Consider the following 14,772-nt stretch of genomic DNA (forward strand, 5'->3'; position numbering starts at 1 on the left):
CTGCCAACCTCCATTTTCTTAAATTCTGAATATGTTTAATGAAGTTGCAGAATGAATAACACTGCAGTGGTTAAGAATCAAAATATAAATCAAGACTAACATTACTTCACAATATAATTATTTTATTTTAAAGCAAAACACAATACAAAAATAAACTTCACTTATTCTAAAGGCAATATATTCTTACCGTCATTGCTTACGATTATCATATAGATAATCTTTTGGTAAGATGCAAGTTAAAAACACATATTTGTTTTTAAGTAACAGAATTTTTATTCTTTAATATATAAAAAAAGAAAAGAAACAGTTGAACTATGTGCTTTTATTTTATTATTGTTTTTAATAATAACATATTTTGAGATTTTACCGCCATTTCTTACAGTTTTATTCCGTAATGCAAATTTTTGTTTACAATTATTGTTACAAGTATTACAGTTATCTTTACAAGTATTGTTAATGCATGTTATTGTTATATTTCCGAGCGTTAATCTAAGGAATCTTTCAATGTTTTTTTGAAGATTTCATAACAACAGTGATTATTGCTTATATATCACAATAAAAAGGGATAATTCACACAGGTATGTGCCTTTCTTCAAACTTCTACACAACAACCACTAAAAGGACTTCAAGCTACAAGAGATTTAAAGTGCACCTTGCTGCAAATACACACCAGTTGTTTTGTTTTATGTCAGGATCGAACTTACGGTCCTCAGTTTCCTATCAGAGTGTTATTTTCCATTTGCAGTGTCCTGCAGTACATCTCAAAACTGAATTATTCCTCTCTGGTAAATTAGCTCGCAAATCCAGCAGACGAAGTTAAAATTATAAGAGAGAGAAAAATAAAACACTAAATTGAAAAACATACATTAAAAACACTAAATTTAAAAATATTAAGCATTGAATAGTTATTGAAAACTTTGATTATTTAATTTGAAAATATCTTTAAGAAATTGTGTTATTCTTTATAATAAAATTCAATGGGTAGATATTCCTATCAATACCTGTGCCAAAAAAATCTCGGTATCACACACAAGAATCGAAAAAAGTAACAGAGGGAAAGTGATTAGCTGAAAAAGTTTAATTTATAACCATTCTCAAGTAAAAATTTTATTCTTTCTCTCTTTAAAAAAAATATATATATTTAAAAAAATATATAGTACAAAATCCTTAAGCTCTTTTTATTTTAAATGAACATTCGAGCATATACTGATACAAAAATATCTAAAATTCAACACTTTTAAATTTTTTTAAAGATAAAACACCAGGACGCTTAACTATCAAAATATTTCTTTACATTGCATAAACTCATAGAGCCAATAGGAAATGTTTGCACTTTTTTTTCAAACTTCCTGAATAAAAAGTTGTAACTCTTTTTCAGCACTGTTTTCATTCAACGAAAACACTTTTTGATAAGATCATATTGTTGCTTATATTTTAATAAGTTGCTGTCATTTACAAATTAATATAAATAATTATGTATCATCACAAACATGCAAATCAGTCTATATTCAAGAAATGAAAATAAAGATCTTTAACTCATTATTTTACAATATTTTAAACAATAAGTTTTAATGAAGAAACAATAGCGTCCGTCTAATGAATAAAATTTCAAACATTCTAAAATGTAATGGCTTTAGCATATAAAAAGCAGATTAATTCATAATTATTTTATCATGCCAAACTTGTTTACAGAATATTATTTTTCTTCTTTATCATTGTTCCAAAGAAATTTTATCAAATACGAATAGCCAAGTAAGCGATCAGATTCTGAACTAATTACAATGCTACTTATTAGACAATGCGTTGTAACAGAAAATTCAACTAATACGCGAAAACTATTCATTATCAATAATGAACACAATCATAATATTTATTGACTTCATTAGATCTTAAATACATGATCATTAAATTAATTCTTAAGTGTTATGATTAAGCGGTCAAGATTTTTAAGTACACTGAATGTTTCTACAACATCATCTTCTCTAGCACATCATGATTTGAAGTATTTTATATTACTTTTCTAGCTGATTTTTAACTGAAGAAAAACCACTACATATGATACTGCTTTAATATTTTATGTAACTATCATTGAAATTTAAAAAGTTTACTAAAAAATTACAAAATTACAATAACTCTTGAAGTTTGAAGTTCTGGCTATGAACCAAGAATAATATGGCGATGTAAACAATCGTGAAGAAGTTATAACTCAACAGTTGAAAAAGTTTTTCCAGTTTTATACCGTTCACGAACAGAATTTACTTCCACTAATATTTTCTTGCATTTTCTGGGATAAAATTGAATTGGCTAAAGATGATATTTTGAGTAATACTTAATTTATTTTTTTCCTTTAAAAAAAAAAGGAAAAAAAATTACTGATAATATGGGATGCCCTTTCACAAAAAAAGTGATGCTTAACCAAAATTCATGAAATAGATGATAATATTGAAAGTTCGAATTTCGAAATTTAAATTTTCTAGTAGAAACGAAATTTAAATTTTCTAGTAGAAACGAAATTTAAATTTTCTTGGTCAAAAGTAAACAAGAGCTTGTCTTTCCCAAAACCTTTTTTTGGCATGTTGCAGACAAACTTTTCTGGGCTAGCAATTTTCTACAATGAACTAACGTTTTATGATAAAATTCAAACTTGCTTATACTTAACTAAGGTTTAGGCCATATTTTTCGATAAAAGAATTTGCTAACAAAATTTTTAATCTGGCCTACAATTTCCTTTTTTGTGTTAACATATAAAAGCGAAGGTCAAACTTGTAGTTTCTAGGTCATATACTAACTGAAACTTGATTCAGTCATGACTTTTTTAGAGGGTGGACTACAAAAAAATTCTCTATTCCGGAGTTCCTATTTGGAATAAAAACGAATTTTTTTAAATCAAAAGTAAGCTTAAAATTTATTTGGCATAACTCTTCTTTGATGGATGATCTAATGAAATTTTTGATTGGGCTACTGATTTCGTATAGAGGCCTAAAAATCGTCAATGCTGTGCAAAAAAGTTTGATTGGCTAGCATAGTACTAACGTTTTTGTGTAATGCTTGAACTTTTAAAAGGAATATCTAACTTGTGGCTTTTAGATTATAAATTAGCTCTAATTGTTGAATTACATAATTTGTAATTTGTTTTAGTCTTAACTTCTTTTGGTGTTTAACTAATGAATATGCTTACTGGACTAACGTTTGGTAGAACAATTTAAATCTATGCTTTCTTGTTCGAAAGTTAGCACTAAAGAAACCCAATAATTAAGCATGAGGTCACAGGAAATGAATCAACATACCTAGGTGAAGGCTGAAACTGGACTGAATATTTTATTATAGTAAAGAGGTTATATTGAAGACAACACTGCTGCCATCTATGTCAGCATTTGTGATGCCATCTTTGTACAACAGTATAAACTAACTCTTTCAACACTCCCATTTTAGTTGACATTTTTGGGAATACTAAAAGAAAATCACAAATGTGCAGAAAAAATAAATCATATCAGTCCCATTAATTTTTCACAATATTCATGCCTAGTTCTATAAACAGTTTTTGTTAAATAGTCCACATTTATATTTATCATATTCACTCCCACTGGCCAAAGCAATCCTTCTCCTTTTTGGTGCGTTTTCTTCTTCACTTTGACTATTATCAGATGTAATTCTCCTCTTGTTAATTCACTATCTTCATCACTATCTGAAACAATTTTTCTGTTCTTGCTTGGCCTGTCTTCATCACTCTGTCTGCCATCACTTCCACTATCAGAAGCAACTTTCCTCTTTTTAGGCCCACTGTCTTCATCACTTTGAGTAATATCACTAGCACTTGCTTTCCTTTTTCTTTTCGACTTTTCTTTTCCACTGTCAGACTCCTCACTTGATGAAATAGTTGCTTTAGAAACGATTATACTCCTTTGCTTGGATTCTCTACCTTTCTTACGTTTTCGTCTTTTACCACCTTCTCCTTCATCATCAAGTTTCACAATCATCTCGTGGCACACGTCAGAGCCTGAAGCCTTTGCTTCTTCATCTGATTGTTCTTTATTAGAATATTCATCATCTGATTGTGCCTTATTGGAACCACCTTCATTGTCAGATTGGGTTTGATTTAGGTTAATGGACCCTTCTGATCTATTGCATTCTATTTTAATCCCTAAACAATACTTTAAATCTTTCATTTCAGATCTTTTACTTAGTTGCTTTTTTGCTAAATTTTTAAGCCTTACTGAGTTGCTAAAAATTAATATATAATCTGCATAAATACCTACAATTACAAGTTCTTTATCATTTAGTTTAATATACACACAACTATCAAAATAACTTTGCCTAAATCCCATTTCAACTAAGCTTTCTTCTAATGTCAGATACCAAAGCCTGTCACTTTTCTTTAAGCCATCTAGAGCTTTATTAAGAACTTTCCCATTTAAATTTTGTTCGTAATACTCACTAAACCCATCTGGAATTTTCATGTATATTTCTTCATTTAGTGTCCCTTGAACAAAAGCCATAACAGCATCCATTTGATCGATTTCCCAATCATAAATAGCTGCATAAGCCAACAAAACTCTTATTGTTACATAATGAACTACTGAGGAGAATGTTTCTGTATAATCTATTCCTTCGATCTGGGAGAAACGTTTAGCTACTAAACGGGTTTTGTACCTTTCAATATCTCCATTCACATTATGTTTCAATTTGAATACCCATTTGCAATCAACAATGTTTTTATTTTTAGGCTTATTTACTATGTCCCAAGTTTTGTTTTTAATGTGACCCGCTATTGTTTCACATAAAGATTCTCTACAATGCCTAGCAGTAATACCATTGAGTGCCTCATCAATAGTATTAGGTTCAGAAAGAAGTTCATTTATTGCCAGTAAAGCATCGGCAAAGCAAATAGGATCTAAGTTTGGTGTTTGCAAATCTGGCATACCATTGGTATCAAAATTTTGATTACTAACAGGAAGTTTAACTGTTCTTCCTATAGGTGTCAATTCCGGCATGTCATTATCTACGGTTATATTATTACTCTCATCCTTATTTACAAAATCGCCTCTATTTAAGCCATTAATGTCATCCTGACCTGAGTTAATATCATTTCGGAAATTTAATTCATTATCACCCCTGCTAACATTATCATCATTTTGGAATTTATCTGATGTATCGTCAAAATCAACAATGCTTCCACTGAATAAAGAGTCATCACTGAACTCTGGTGAACTTTTGTCACTGTTATTGTCATGATACATATCATGTTCCAAAAAATGTACATCTCAGGCTACAATAATTTTACAATTAGTTGGATCAATTAGACGATAGCCCTTCCTATCCTTACAATACCCAACAAACATTAACTCTCTAGCTTTCAAATCCCATTTTAAACGCTTCTGTTTGGGAATATGAGCAAAAGCCAGACACCCAAACACCCTTAAGTATTTCAAGTTTGGCTTTTCACCACTCCATTTCTCAAAAGGTGTCATGTCTGGAACCGCAATAGTTGGAGATATATTTTTACAATGAGCTGCTGTTTCAACTGCTTCAGCCCAATATTCCTGGCCAAGGTGGGCATCCACCAACATAGACCGAGCTCGCTCAACGAGTGTTCTGTTGTTGCGTTCTGCAACCCCCATTTGCTCCGGTGTAAAAGGGATAGGATTTTGATGCTGAATCCCCGTGGAAGCTAGAAAACTATCCATCTCATTATTAACATACTCCGTCCCATTATCAGAGCGTAAAACCTTAATAGGTTTTTTGCAGTTTGTCTTTCTACATATGCCTGAAAGTCTTTGAATTTTCCAAGAACTTCAAATTTATTCTTTATGAAGTAAACAAAAGTCATTCGTGACAAATCATCTATGAAACTTATAAAGTACCGAGAACCGCCTATTGATAAAACACTCATGGGTCCACAGAGGTCACTATGCACTAAGCCTAACAATTCTTTTGCTCGTTTAGCCCTACCCTTAGGAAATGGTTGTTATGCATTTTACCTTTAATGCATGGTATATAATCATTAATTTTCCCATTAAAAGAGAAACCCTCAACCATATCTTGCAATCTAACCATCCCTCCTTCACTTAAATGACCTATTTTCTTATGCAATATTTCATTTGATGAGTTTTGAGCAGTAATTAAAGCCATATCATTATGAATATCTAAAGAATATAATCTATCGCTTACACCTGTTCCACTAGCCCTAAATTATCACCCATCCCAAAATTTTTGTTTAAATATTTAATAGGTAACAAGTTAGCAGTTAGTTTTGGAACATGCAATACATTATTAAAAGTTACTTTTGCTTTCTGCCCATTTCTAGATAAAAGAAAACTAGCACTCCCTTCCCCCTCAACTTCTATAACAGAGCTGCCTGTTTGAATTTGACTAATACTTGCATTTTGGTAATCTGTTATCAATACTTTATATGGGGTCATATGGAACGAAGCACAAGAATCCATGTACCAAACATTAGGATTTGGATTAGAATTTGCAACATAGATACCTGCTACATAAGCTTCTTCCTTCATAGGAGTCTTACTAGAAGTAGGCTTTACATTACCCTTTTTGTTAAATTTATCATACGTATTTTTCTGGCGTGGGGGTCTTTGACAATCTATACTTTTATGCCCAAACAAATTACATTTGAAGCATTTCCCCTTAAACTTATTCCTGCCTTTAAACTTCTCATTAAGGAAAGCTTGATCTAAATTCCCATCAGAATTAGGTTTATCATCCTTGGCCATTAATCTAGTTTTAACGTTATCAACAGTTATCTCTTCCCCACAATTTTTCAAAGCCATAATAAGGGGTTCAAATCTATCAGGTAAGTTAGCTAAAATTATTCCAACTATTAATTCCTCATCTGCCTTAACTCCTGTTGAGTTTAATTGCTGATATGCTGAAATTACTTTATGAATGTAGTCACACATGTCTTTACAATCTGTGTACTTAGTATTAACCAATTCTTTAATTACAGACACTTTTCTAGTTATTCCTTTATCATCATAAGTTTTTGATAATACTTCCCAGGCTTCTTTGCCACTAGATAAGTCCCTCAAATCATTAAAAATTGTTTCAGTAACCCCTTCAACTATGTATGACAAAGCTTTGGTATCTAAAGCTGCATCTTCCTTTTTTCCTTCAACATAATCCCATAAATCTCTTTTAAATAAGTGCCTTCTCATGGCAAACTTCCAATCAGCATAATTTGCCCTCCCAGTTAATTTTTTATGGCTAAAAGAACCTTCTCCCCCTGGCATGATTATTTTTCTTTGTTAACTTTAAATTAAACTATCAAAAAATATAACTACTATAAAATAATAAATTTTCGATTAAAACATAGTTAATTTAAATTAGTTACAAAGTTTAGAAAAGAAAAAACAACATTTATTTAAGTGTTAAGCATTTAAGCCTAACCATGTGTTAACAAATGCTAGTATAATTTATCTATCTTTAATTCTAAAATTTATCAAAAAATTTAAAAATAAATATATTAAACTTAATAAATGTTAGCTATAAATTTCTTGGACCATCCTGGGCTCATAACCTAAAGACTTAACCCAATAATTAAGCATGAGGTCACAAGAAATGAATCAACATACCTAGATGAAGGCTGAAACTGGACTGAATATTTTATTATAGTAAAGAGGTTATATTAAAGACAACACTGCTGCCATCTATGTCAGCATTTGTGATGCCATCTATGTACAACAATATAAACTAACTCTTTCAACAAGCACCCGTGCTCTTTAGAACACAATAACACAATATGCTCTTTAAAAATAAAAAAAATGTGATTTTAAGAAAATTTCAAGCTAACAATTTTCTACTATGGACTACGTGTGTAAAAAAAATTCATTGGGTTTTTAGGTCAAACGGTGTTTAAAACTTGATTTAGCTCTAGTTTTATTTAGTTTGAAGGGTCAACACTAGGACTGGGCTATAAATCGATATATCGAGACATATTGATTTAACGCATATATCGGCAAGACGATACAGCGACTTTCATTCAAGGTGATGCATCAGAAATCTGATTTAAGCCGTCAAGTAAAGACAATGAGCGCAAAACGATATAGTGATAAAAGACACGCAAGGATATAAGATAACGATATAAGACTCTTCTCTTACGATCCGATGTCGACTCGCGCTGTGGAAGATGATGTTCGTTTCGTTATGTTGAAATGGCCTTGATTGGTGAGCTGTAGAATCAGAATCAGAGTTTTGAGAACACATATCGTTATATCACATGTTCCTTTTTGCACCTCTCAGTTTTTTTTTCTTTGTCGCGACTTTTCCGGTGGATTATTTTCAGTGGGACTAACTTCGTGATCGCCGATGTTACCTTGTTCTGAAGGCAATCTATTATTGAAAAGAATATATAAAGAAGAGTTTTTTCATTAATTAGATAAGTTTCTTTTTTAAAAAAACTTCTTATTTTTAAATGTGAAAATTATTGGCAATCTAATTTAGGCGCTCATAAAGAATTGAATTTGTTAGGTTATTTTATTATTTTCTTTTAATTTATTAAAAACTTTTTGGATGAAACTTCTAATAATTTAATGAGTTTTTATTACTGATTTTAAATTTATAAATCTTGTTGTTTTTATTTTTAGAAATGAAGTTAAAACAAAATTTATTTTTGTCATTTAGATTTGGACATAAGTTAATCAACTTTGTTTATACAAAAAAATTTGAAAGGTTTGCGTATTTTATTCATTTTTTTCAATCATTTAGCACTTCGTTTTATTAGAGAGTATAATATTTTTTTTAAAAAAATATTCTTTTCATATTATTTGTTAATTAGCAAAATATATTATTGAATATCACAATTTTTTTATTTTTAAGAAATTAAATCTTACTTTGTTTTTTGTTCATAATTCGGTCATTATTTAATTTAATTTAATTATTTATCTGAAATGATAGGGTCCCGCAGTGGACTGATCGTTAAGACGAGGTTACCTGCAGATCACCGAAGTCAAGCATCACTGGCTGCGGTCAGTGTGCAGGTGAGTGACCACTTGGATCAGTCTGCGTAGGGACTGAGGGTGTGCGGTATTGGTCCTCATTAAACTGTTCTACCATAAAGTGCCCGACTTCGCTTGCAGGTCGTCGAGCTACCGAAGCGGGGTTGCCATCCCGTCTGCAGAGGATCAAAATTGTGATGGCATGTCTTCGGATCATCCTCAGGGATGTTTCCCAGGCCGTCACCAATAGCCCATTGTGCAGCTCTAGTGTGATGTAAATGAACTATAATAGAACTATAATATCTGAAATGATAATAATAAAAGCGTTTTTTTTTCTAAAATTTATTTAGCACTTTGTTTTAAACATACAAATAATTTTTAACGTTTAATTTAGAAATTGAACATTACGATCGAACTTTATAATTATGTTATTATTTATGCATAATAGTACAAGAAAATATTAATTTGTAAAAAACGCTTTAAAAAAAGTTTTTAACACTTTGTTTTACGCGTTTCATGAATTTCTAAACAAACATTTCAATAAATATTTTAAGTAACATTTGTACATTTGTCAATTTAAAAATACTATATCGCGATACTTCGCGATGCAAAACTGACGATGCATCACGATGTATAATTTCTAATATCGCCCAGTCCTAGTCAACACTATTTATAAGGACTAACGTCTGCTAAAATTTATTCAGTAAACTAACGTTTGAAGTCAAAATTCAAAATCTCTAATTCAAAAGTTAGATTTGTCCTTTTTTAGTTGGTAGGCTAACAAAAATATTTTTTTTTCTAACTATCGAAGATAAACTTTAATACTTCTTATTATGCAATAAATGAACTAAAACTTGTTTTTGTTAGTGGGCTAATCTTAGTTATCAGAGGAATGGGAGTGTAAGTGCTTCATATCATATATTTTCTTCTAGCATATAAATATTACTTATAGAGACTGTGTAAATTAACAGTGATTCTTTCTATTTCAATGTCTCTTTAGAAATGTAGATAATTTTATTTGGATTCTTATTATTCATTTGCTTTTTACAGTACATGTTGTATTGGTCTTTGTGAAGAGACATGGCATTGACTTCATCGATATTTTGTGATACACCACTAGTTCTGGCAAGAATTTTATTATGCGAGAATTTTATTATGATTCAGCAATTGTATATATCTCACGGATTTTCTGTGTGACTTCTCTTGGTTACAAGGACAACATGTAGGTGGTATCTCACCATACACTCCGAAGCATTTGCGCTGTCAGGGACGCAAGCGCATCACAAATCTTTGAGTTCAAATGTTTTGACCATGGGAGGCACATGCACCCTATAGATATAAATATTAGGGTGTTAAGTCTGTAGACTTTGGTGGCCTTAACTTTTTTGTATTGGCATGAGAATTAATGCAAATTTTTGTTGAACTACCTGCTCCAAATATTTTCTAAAACATTTAACGTTTGTAGGAAAATTTCAAATTTGTTGTTTTCAGTATGTCCAAGAGAAATTTTGTATGAACTCCAAGATCTTGAGACACAACGAAAAATTCAGAATAGTCCTCATCTATAACTATTCAAATGCCGTGGCCAAAACAAATGTGCAAAATCTGAAAGATAAAAAGTACTTCAGACTATAAATTTTGCAAAAACAAATAGAATTAAGATTTCTTGCAGTGCAATATCATTTGGAAGAAACATTACACTTGCTGGGACAAAAGTAAACTTCAAATTGTTTTGTATTTTTGGTTGGTTTGCCAAAAATCTTATTTACTTTTGCGCTATATTTATTTTACAACTGTGGTTTATAGAAAAAAGCTTACAAAAACTTGTTTTGACCATGACTTTAGGATTAGTGGTCTAAATTAAATTTCTTTACCAATGATGACTTTCGGAGACAAAGAGGAACCTTTAGGTTTGATAAAAGTTAATTAGTTTTGGCCTTTTCTTTTAGTTGATGAAGATTGAGTCGAAATTGTTTGTTGGGCTAACAAATTCCTACACTGGACAAGCGTTTGGAGGTGCAATTCAAATTTGTAATTAGGTTAAAATATTGTTCAAATGCTTTAACTGTTACGCTAACAAAAGTTTATTCTGCTAACATAGTGCTAAAATTTTCTTACAATAAATTAACGTTTGAAGGCAAATATAAAAATTTTGTTCTCTTGAGCATTAACGAAAATTTTTTTTGAGCTAATGATTTCTTAGACTGAATTACTGTTCAGTGGAAAAATTAAATATTTTCATTTCTAGGTCAAAAGTAAGTTAATTCATGATTTAGACCTCAAAATTTTTTTTTCAGTTGGAGTACTAACGAGGATTTTTCTTGGACTAACGTATAATTACAATGACCTAACTTTTGAAGAGTTCAAAGTTGTTATTTTCAAGTCATGAATTAGCTGAAACTTTTTTGACCGTACCACTTTTTTACCGGTGTACTGTGGAAAAAAAATTTATATTGTCATCGTAACGACGTGATTTCGAGCTTACGATTCCAAAATTAGTGGGTTTATCGTTAGGAGGAAAAATTTTAACGCTCATGGTTAAAAAACGCAGAAATTCTATAAAAAGAACTTCAGTCCGATGCAGAGTTTAATTGCGTTTGAAATTGAGCTAAAGTATTTTAGTGTCGAAAAGCCTTGACTCTACGAAGAGTGTTTCTATAAATTCAATTTATATTAATAAATAAATTTCAGAATTTAAAGTAAAAATGTATGGGATTAATGTATGAAAAAATTTAATTTACCCTTGGTCAACAAGCTAATGTTTATTTTAGTTTCCAAATAAACATCTGAGATAGATTTGACATTAATTTATTATGAAGTCTCAAGTCATGTAAGTTTCATGTTTGTGGTTGTCTTATAACTAGTTGTCTCAGGTCATGGTATTCTGAAGTATGAAAACTTGGAAGTCTCAGGCTTTGGTAGGTCATTAAATGTAGTTTCTAAGATAGAAGTTAAGTAAAAATAATTTTGGTGATATTTTTTGCAAGTTGACAAGTGAAAAAGAAAACGAATATGTAGGCATGACGATTTCTTACAATCAGCAATCGCTTGGAGGTGAAATTCAAATGTTCTAATCATAAAATAGACCAAAATTGTTTTTTATGTTACACTTTTTAGTAGATAAAATAGCATATGGGATAAACTAACCAGTGAAGGAACACTTAAGCTTCGCTTGTCTTTTAAAAAATCATAATAATTTCGAAATTTGTAATTTTAGTTAAATGACACTGTCAACATATTTGTTACTAATTGCAAATTATGTAAAAAAATTGTAGAGAGCTTACATAATATTGTTTTAAAGTTTTGGAGGTTCAAATAGTAAGTAGTAAGAAGACCAAGTGAAAGAACAGTTCGAACCAGTGAATGAACACAAAATTTCCCAGTAAAGGAACACTTAATTTTGATTATTTTTTAATGCTCTTTATGAATTTATAAGCCATACAAATATCTAAAAACAAGCCTATTCTTGAAATTATAACATACAAATACTTGGAAAATGTTAACTTTTTTTTGTAAGCATGAATTGAAAAGCAAAGTGTCAACATATTAACTATACTCAATACTTAATGATATCCATGACGTTCTATTGTGTTTCCAAGTTGCTGATTTAAATCTTTCTTTTCACAACTTTTTCTTAAATATTATGTAACAAAAAGGAAGAAGAATATTTTTATTTTTAACGTCGTTATTTAATTTTCTTATTTAAAATAAATAATTTGTGATTCTGAAAAGTAAAATAAGTTCTTCTTACTCTTTCTTGCTTAAGTGTCACTGTTCAATGCATTGTTTTTCTCTTGTTCTTTTTCTTTTTTTAAAAAACATTTTTTACATTTTATAAGAAAACTAAATAATAAGATCATAAATAAATTTTCATCTCTATTAAAATTCCAAGAGTTCCCTTGTCTTCTGGATTGGGTTCAAAATTACAAGGCTAAGAAGTTGAACATTAGTAGCCGTAAACCCAAAACTTGGGTCGGCCGTTCAATGACGGTTATATATCACTAAGGATATTTTACACAGCACTGTGGTCGGTGAAAGACGGATGCGGAATTTTTATTAACCAGTCATCGTTGAAATTCGAACCCGGTTCATCTCATAGGAAGGCGAACTCTCTATCCGCCGAGCCATCACGGCTCTAGGTAAATGTTTGGTGAATGTTTTATAAAGCCACTTAGCTTCTTGAAGCTGCGTATATACTTTAGCTGTGAGCTGTCAATCCAGCTAAACAGGAGTTCGAATCCCATCGTTGACACCACACAATTTACTCCATTCCTTCAGCACGTGAGAAGTTTCTACTGTTTTGCACTCCTCATATACATGATTAGGCAAAATAATTGTGTAATGAAATTCATACTTACAATAACTACATTAAGATTTTCACAGAACAGGAGCTCGTATATAGCCCCATTGCACTTTCTGTTTTATATATATATATATATATATATATATATATATAATAACCTATTTTTTGACTTTTAAATTTTTCAGGCTTAACATTAATTTTTGTGTTTTTATTAAATGTTTTTTTATTTGTTGTAATACAGATAATTTGTGTCTGGTAAAAACATTTAATTTTATTTTATTTGCAATTGCAATTGTGCAATTTATCGTTTATAAAAAGAATCCTTACTGATATAATTATGTGTAAAAACAAATTTACTAATTTTCAATGACAATTTTACTAATTTTAAATAAATAAACATTTATCTTTTATGTTTAATGTGCATTCAATTTTATATCATAAAAATTAGTTAGCTTTAAAAGGAAAGAAAAGGTTGGTTTATTTGAGAGGCTTGTTTTTTCTAAAATCACTTTTTTTTCTAATTTAACTTTCTACTCTAGAATCAGATCATTGGCAGCACCGTTTTTAGTGCACTCTGACATGAGGTTGTATCGTCAAAAAGACTTCTTTAAGTAAGAGCTTCGCACAAATATTTTTAATACATTTTAATATACTTAATTTGCTTTGTTAAATGTTTTATTTTTATATTTTTTCGCGTTACCTTGTTTGATCTTTCTCGCATTTGATGCAGATGTCTCTCCCAGAAGGTTTTTTTTCATCACAAAATCTATGAAAAAAAGCCAGTGCCTCCCAAAAAGTGGTCGTATAAAAAAAGACAATCATTCTCTAAACACTATGTAAGTCTTTTTCTGTGCCACTCAATTTGGCTTATTGAAAACTACCAGTCTTTAGGAAAACAATCTCTTTTTTTTGTAACATATATATTGCAACTATTCACATGAAGTGTTGGTCAAAATCTTTTGAAATCAAATGTTAAAACAGAAGTTTATATATTTAAGAAAAATGCCCGAAAAATCCGTAATTGTCATGAAATTGTGGAGTCCTAACCCTTATCACCCCCTTGGCATACAATGGGCTGTTGAAAGAATGCTTTGCTTTATTGCTTGAGCTACAATGCAGTGAAAAACAATGCTTGATACTACTTTTCCAATAAATCTCTTTGCATTATTTATTTAGTTTTATTCTTTATTTATTTTCTTTCTTACCTTCAATTTTAGAGTAATATTCGGAAAAGGAAAAACAGATAGCAGTAACTTGTAATGTAAAGCCAAACCAAAAATATTTTATTTAAACTATTAGCAAATGTTAATACATACCTGTAAATCATATTTACTACAAAATATTTGAATTAAGAAGAGTTAATTTTAACATGTACGCTTAAATGTTTTTTTTTTTTAAATTCTACACTATGTGGTGCAGCAGTCTATGAAGGATAAAAGCCTACTGTGCACATCCAAGTTTTTGTGACTCTAGGCTCTGGAGTGCCAGAGCAAATGTTGGGTGGTCAACCAAGTATGGAAA

General features: G+C 30.3%; 1 protein-coding gene across 2 annotated transcripts in view; it reads left to right on the forward strand.

The window, feature by feature from the left end:
- Positions 1-10,554, forward strand: part of LOC107451254 (cyclin-dependent kinase 8) — a 120,209-nt gene extending 109,655 nt beyond the window's left edge. For both annotated transcript variants that reach the window (XM_087156039.1, XM_087156038.1), the window contains one exon: positions 9,999-10,554. The gene's annotated coding sequence lies outside the window, so the exon portion shown is untranslated. The remainder of the gene's footprint in view (positions 1-9,998) is intronic.
- Positions 10,555-14,772: the final 4,218 nt, after the last annotated feature.

Source organism: Parasteatoda tepidariorum, chromosome 12, assembly GCF_982258835.1.
Source record: "Parasteatoda tepidariorum strain Cologne lab strain chromosome 12, Ptep-v5.0, whole genome shotgun sequence".
Taxonomy (NCBI): Eukaryota; Metazoa; Arthropoda; class Arachnida; order Araneae; family Theridiidae; genus Parasteatoda; species Parasteatoda tepidariorum.